Consider the following 6000-nt stretch of genomic DNA (forward strand, 5'->3'; position numbering starts at 1 on the left):
TCTCCCAGCTAGGCTACTCAGGGGTCAGGGACCCACCTGAGCAGGCAGTCTGTCCGTTCTCAGATCTCAACCTCCGCGTTGGGAGATCCACGGCTCTCCCCAAAGCTGTCAGACAGAGTCGTTCGCCTCTGCACCGCCCCCGCTGCTTTCCCTATTGGACCTCAGCTGTGGGCTGTCCCCAGAGGTGGAGTCTACAGAGACAGGCAGGTTTCCTTGAGCTGCTGTGAGCTCCACCCAGTTCGAGCTTCCCAGCGGCTTTGTTTACCTACTTAAGCCTCAGCAATGGCGGGCGCCCCTCCCCCAGCCTCGCTGCTGCCTTGCGGATAGATCCCCGCAGACGGCTGTGTTAGCAGTGAGGGAGGCTCCGTGGGCGTGGGACCCTCCCGGCCAGGTGTGGGATATATTCTCCTGGTGTGCCTGTTTCCTTAAAGCGCAGTATTGGGGTGGGAGTTACGCGATTTTCCAGGTGTTATGTGTCTCAGTTCCCCTGGCTAGGAAAACGGATTTCCTTCCCCCTTGCGCTTCCAGGTGAGGTGATGCCTCGCCCTGCTTCAGCTCACGCTGGTCAGGCTGCAGCAGCTGACCAGCACCGATTGTCCGGCACTCCCTAGAGAGATGACCCCAGTACCTCAGTTGAAAATGCAGAAATCACCGGTCTTCTGTGTTACTCGCGCTGGGAGTTGGAGACTGGAGCTGTTCCTATTCGGCCATCTTGCTCCGCCTCAACTTCTTCAATTTTATTTTCATTTTGGAGTACAGAATTGAGGGCAGGCTGTATCTAGTGACATAGCATCTGTAATCCTATGCCACACTCTTTCCACTGCCTCTTGCTATAAATTTCCTTGACCTGAAGACCCTTGAGCTATCTCTTAGGGAATCTTCTCACACATACTATATTAAACCAGACCAGAGCTGACTTGATACTAGCTATTGGGCATGACTTTTGAGTCTCTGTAAAAGACACAGAAAGTCCACTAATGATCTTTCCTTGGCCCTGGATGCAGAATGGAATTTGGCAACTGGTCTAGGACTATTAAGCTAGTTCTGATCCTAACAATATATAGCTAGAACCTCGCTAGTTTCAGAAACATATGAAAAGCTCAGTTATTTTGTTGGTTAAAAGAAGAAACCTTTGTTACATAAATGCAGGCAAATGTGTGCAAACTAGCTTGTAATACCAGACCCACTGCATCTATATAGTTTGAGGTCAAGCTTCACCAGGACCGTTAGGCTACATGAGGTTGCCTGGACCCACTGGAGCCAGAAGTTTGCCTGTTAGTATCCTCATAGACCACCAGCCCTGTCAGCACTGGGCTGGTTCCCATTATCTACCTAGTTCCCTGTGCTTTTTCTGAACCTGTACATCCTACTCAAGTTTGCTAAGTAATATGTTCCTTTGCTTAGGTGGGAGTGTTCAATCTTTTGACTTCTCTGAGCCACACTGGAAGAATTGTCTTGGACCACACATAAAATACACTAATACTAATAATAGCTAATGAACTAAAAATAAAAATCACAAACTCATAATCTTTTGAGAAAGTTTACATATTTGTTTTGGGCTGAATGGAAGCCATCCTGGACCACATATGGCCAGCAGACCATGGATTGGACAAGCTTGGCTTAGAAGCTGGTGCATACAGTTCCACTGCTACAGAAACAACCATTTGTCCTTAGGTAAAAAAAGTTGGCAGTGACAAACCAAGGTCAAAAATTCCCTCAAACGTGTGATGAATGGATAAACAAAATATTGTATACCTACACATTTGATTATGATTCAGCCATATAAAGAATGAAGACATGATTTATTCTAGAACATAGATGAACCTAAAAATATTATGCTAAGTGAAAGAAGGCACAAGACCACATAATGGATGATCTGATTTGTATTAAATGTCCAAAATAGGAAACTACATAGGGACAGAAAGTAGATTAGTGGTTGTCACAGCTGGGGACAGGGTGAATGAGGAATGACTGCAAATAGGTACAAGGACTTCTTTCTGGGCTGATGGAGATGTTTTAGGATTAGTGGTAAGGATTGGTCAACTTTGTGAATACACAAAAAGCATTGAATCAAACAAATTTTATGGTATGAGAATTGCATCAATAAAAAGAAGAAAGGCTTAAAACTACATAACACTGCTAAAAACCTTCTAAATTGATGAGCCATGTGAAAAACAAGTGTACAAGTTTACAGAAGCTTTTCCATCAAGCATCTGGCATTCTCCATGGATTAAGCCATTCCCCAGCATGTCAGCAAGGCATAAATCATCAATGATTACCTCAAGCTCAGAGAAATTCTCTACTATAAGTTAGGCATATCCAAAGAACAATATAGCAAGGTACGCTATATGAGATATCATCTTTACTCATTGTTATTCAAATGTCAGCAAGAACCGTAAAAAACACAATAAAGACAACAAATATTGAACATGGTATAGAAAGTAGGGTTATGTTCCCATGAAACAAACCATCATTTCTTCTTATTTTGGAATGCCTAGTTTACTCTTTGAAGCATTAAACTCAGTTTAGAAGCATTTACAGAATTTACTCTTGAAGTATTAAATATATATTACAGCTATTGTGAAAAATAAAGGAAAATTCCCACGTGGCCATTGTCTAGCATAGCGCCTCCCCAGCTGACAGCCATGCCCATCAACGGTGCCATAAGCCTCAAACTCCAAACATAATTTTTATCTCTCACAATGCATTCCAAATTCTTTTAAGATGCCCAGCCTAACAAACCAGATACTGGGAATTTAAGGTGAGCCAACAAACGCACTGCTTTTTTTTTTCCACCTGAGTTCGAACCAAGGAAAAGGTAGTAGAAAAAAACAGTAAGTAAACCAGAGTAACACATTAAGAACTTAAACTATGACCAAGAGCAATCAAGAAAACATGTCTGCTCTCTTCAAGTAGGCAAAGAAATTCCAAAAGGAAGAGAGAAAAGGGGATGAGAATTTATCCCTAACCAATCCTTCAGGCAACTGGAAGGGAGGAAAAAAAGATAGAGAGGAGAAGGGATGGACGTATTTCTCTATTTAGATTCTTGTTTAAATGGAAGAACACATCAACAGTGGGGTTGTATGTCCTTTCTTCCAACGTTATAACGTGCTTAGTTTCAAGTGCTTTTTACATTTTTTTCAATTTAATCCTGACAACAAACCCATGAGGGAGGCACATTTAATGTGTCCATTTTACAGATAACTGAAGCTTGGCCAGGGCAAGAGGTCACACAGAACAGCTGGTCTCTACCACCAAAGTGGTCTCTCTCCAGATAAAATTAAAGAAAACAAAAACCCACTAAACAGATCCTGGGGGAAAGAAAGTAAAATTAAATCCACGTAAGAAAGAATAAAGCACAGAACTTCCACTGCAAAAACATCAAATCAGTGTTGTATAGGTAAACGTCGGAATGAAGGAAAAGGTCACGGGAATGAATATGAAGAAAGAAAAGAATAGCTGGGAGAGCAAAGAGCAGAGAGCTAGTATGTGAATAATATGGATCTACAGAGAGAAAAGCAGAACAAATGAAGCTGAAACAAAAAAATCACAGCAGAGTATTTTCCTATGCTGTAAAAACATCACAGTTTTCAGATAAAGTCTTGCCATGTTTTGAAGCAAAAATACATTTAATAGCATTGAGCACTTATATATTGCTAGAAAGTTACATATATTATATATATTGTTTAGTACTTTGATAAGAAAGAGATAGCAAAATATAGTCCTTTCCCTCAAGGGGCTAGAAGTGTATTGGAAAAAACACATAAAAATATAATTACCTAATATATGGCAAAGTCAGTGATGGACATAATGATGCGGGTTTGTTGTAGCACCAAAGCAAGGCAAATTATTGGTTCAGGGGCTTAATGGGTCTATGGGAGCAGGCATTCAAGACAACATGAGATGTAAATCATGAATTATGTCCAAGCACTAGATGTAGGGAGGTGGAAAGGGTAGCTATTCAAGACGGCAGGACAATATGGAGGAATATATAATAATAATCAGATAATATGCTATGGGAAAATATACAGTTTCTTGTTTCTGGGTCAAAGAAATCCAAGGTGGGAGCTAAGAAGCTCAGGACCAGAAAAGTGGGCAAGAGTGAGTTTCAAAGACTGTGTGTGCCATGTTGTGAAGTAGACACTTTATTCTGAGGTGACAGGACATCATTGAAGAGTTTTATGTAGGGTAAGGAAAATTTTCATGTAACATGAAGCACTGTTTACTTCTCAGAGGGTGTACTAGAGAAAAGGAGACTAGTTGAAAGGCTATTGTCAAAGTCTGGGTAAGGAATAAAAAAGACTTGGGATAGAAGGGAGTAATTACAGCAGAAAACACGATAGATGTGAGAAATATTCAGGTGTGAAAATAGAATTAAATAATTCACAGATGGGCTGATGAGTAAGATGGGTAAGAAGGGCTCAGTGATGCCTTCCATATTTCTAGCTTGATGACTATGTTGTAGGGCTGGAACATGATGAACAGAGAAATAAAATGTTGCATATTAAATTTGTAATCCTTCCTAACAGGAGATGCAAAGTTATTGTTTTATTTTTAATTCTGATAATTACTTAAATATAGGTTTGACTGCCATTTAAAAAATCTGAAACTCATAACTAGGAGAATTACATGTTTGTCTGCATTCCAAAATCCCATGGAAAATTATTTTTAAAAAAAATAGCCCATGTGGTCAAAGGCTGAGCCAGATGAAAGAGCAAAGTGGCAAAAACAAAACAGAAAAAGCACAGCCAGAAAGTGTGAAACAGGATTACAGAATTTAATATAGGCAGAGTTTTGAAAATAAATGTACTTTAAACACATTCATTAAAAAAAAAAAAAAGCAGCTCTCAAATTGGGTTAACAATATACGACTTCCTGGGTATTATGGCAGCAGCCTGGTCATGCCTGACTTACCTTTCATCGCTTCCAGTTAAACGCTCCAAAGTGTCCAGCCCAAGATAAAAGCTGACAGCAACACAGCTGGTTGATGAAAAGAGAAGCCCATATTCAAATTCCAGTACTAAACCCGCTGGCAGGACGTTTGATGAGATGTTCCCAGAAGCACAAACCTTACCAGAAAACAGTCTTCTCTCTGGAAAGAAACTGACTGTGAAAGTCACCTTCCACCTTCCACTACCTGTCTGTCTCCCATCTCCACATCCTGGACACGTTTCAGTGTATTCTATCTCAGTCAAGGACACAATGATCTATCCCGTTTTTATACTCAGTTCCTAACACCTTCTGTATTAGTCTGTTATCATGCTGCTGTTAAAGACATACCTGACACTGGATAATTTATAAAGGAAAGAGGTTTAATTGACTCACAGTTTAGCATGGCTGTGGGGACCTCAGGAAACTTACAAATACAGTGGAAAGGGAAGCAAACATGACCTTACCATGATGGCAGAAAGAGTGTAAGTACAGGGGACTGCCCTTTACAAAACCATCAGATCTCCTGAGACTTATTCACTATCATGAGAACAGCATGGGAAAAACCCACCCTCATGATTCCATTACTTCCTATCAGGTCTTTCCCACAACTCGTGGGGATTATGGGAGCTACAATTCAAGATGAGATTTAGGTGAGGACACAGCCAAACCATATCACTATCACTTTCCTCATGCCTGCTATCCAATCTGTCAGCAGTTCTGACTGTTTTACCTCCAAACTCTTTTACATTTGATTGCTTTTCTCTCTACCATCATCACCATAGTCCAAGCTACTTTCACTCCTTAACTTCTTAAGCAATTCCCCCGCAATTTATTTCTTGCTCTTTCGTTTTATAAAGGTTTTCTTTGAATTCCAGAATTATATTATATGTGCGTGTCACTCTTTTTGGCACAATATAGACCAAAGTGCTGAACAAGACAAGATCCCTGGTCTGAAAGAGCCTACCTTTTAGTTAGATTGACAACTAGCATGTGCTTGTGTTACCTTTAAACCAGGTAAGCTACTTGATGTGGGGAAAATCAAACAGGATAAAGGCTGGGTCCTTTATG

General features: G+C 40.5%; 1 long non-coding RNA gene across 1 annotated transcript in view; it reads right to left on the bottom strand.

The window, feature by feature from the left end:
* The window catches only part of LOC117063020, a 29632-nt gene extending 24243 nt beyond the window's left edge, over positions 1-5389 (bottom strand). Inside the window, exons 1-2 of the long non-coding RNA XR_004428671.1 lie at positions 5362-5389; positions 4915-5092 (exon numbers count right to left, since the gene is read on the bottom strand). This is a non-coding gene — a long non-coding RNA (uncharacterized LOC117063020). The remainder of the gene's footprint in view (positions 1-4914; positions 5093-5361) is intronic.
* Positions 5390-6000: the final 611 nt, after the last annotated feature.

Source organism: Trachypithecus francoisi, unplaced genomic scaffold (assembly GCF_009764315.1).
Source record: "Trachypithecus francoisi isolate TF-2019V2 unplaced genomic scaffold, Tfra_2.0 Lachesis_group17, whole genome shotgun sequence".
Lineage (NCBI taxonomy): Eukaryota > Metazoa > Chordata > Mammalia > Primates > Cercopithecidae > Trachypithecus > Trachypithecus francoisi.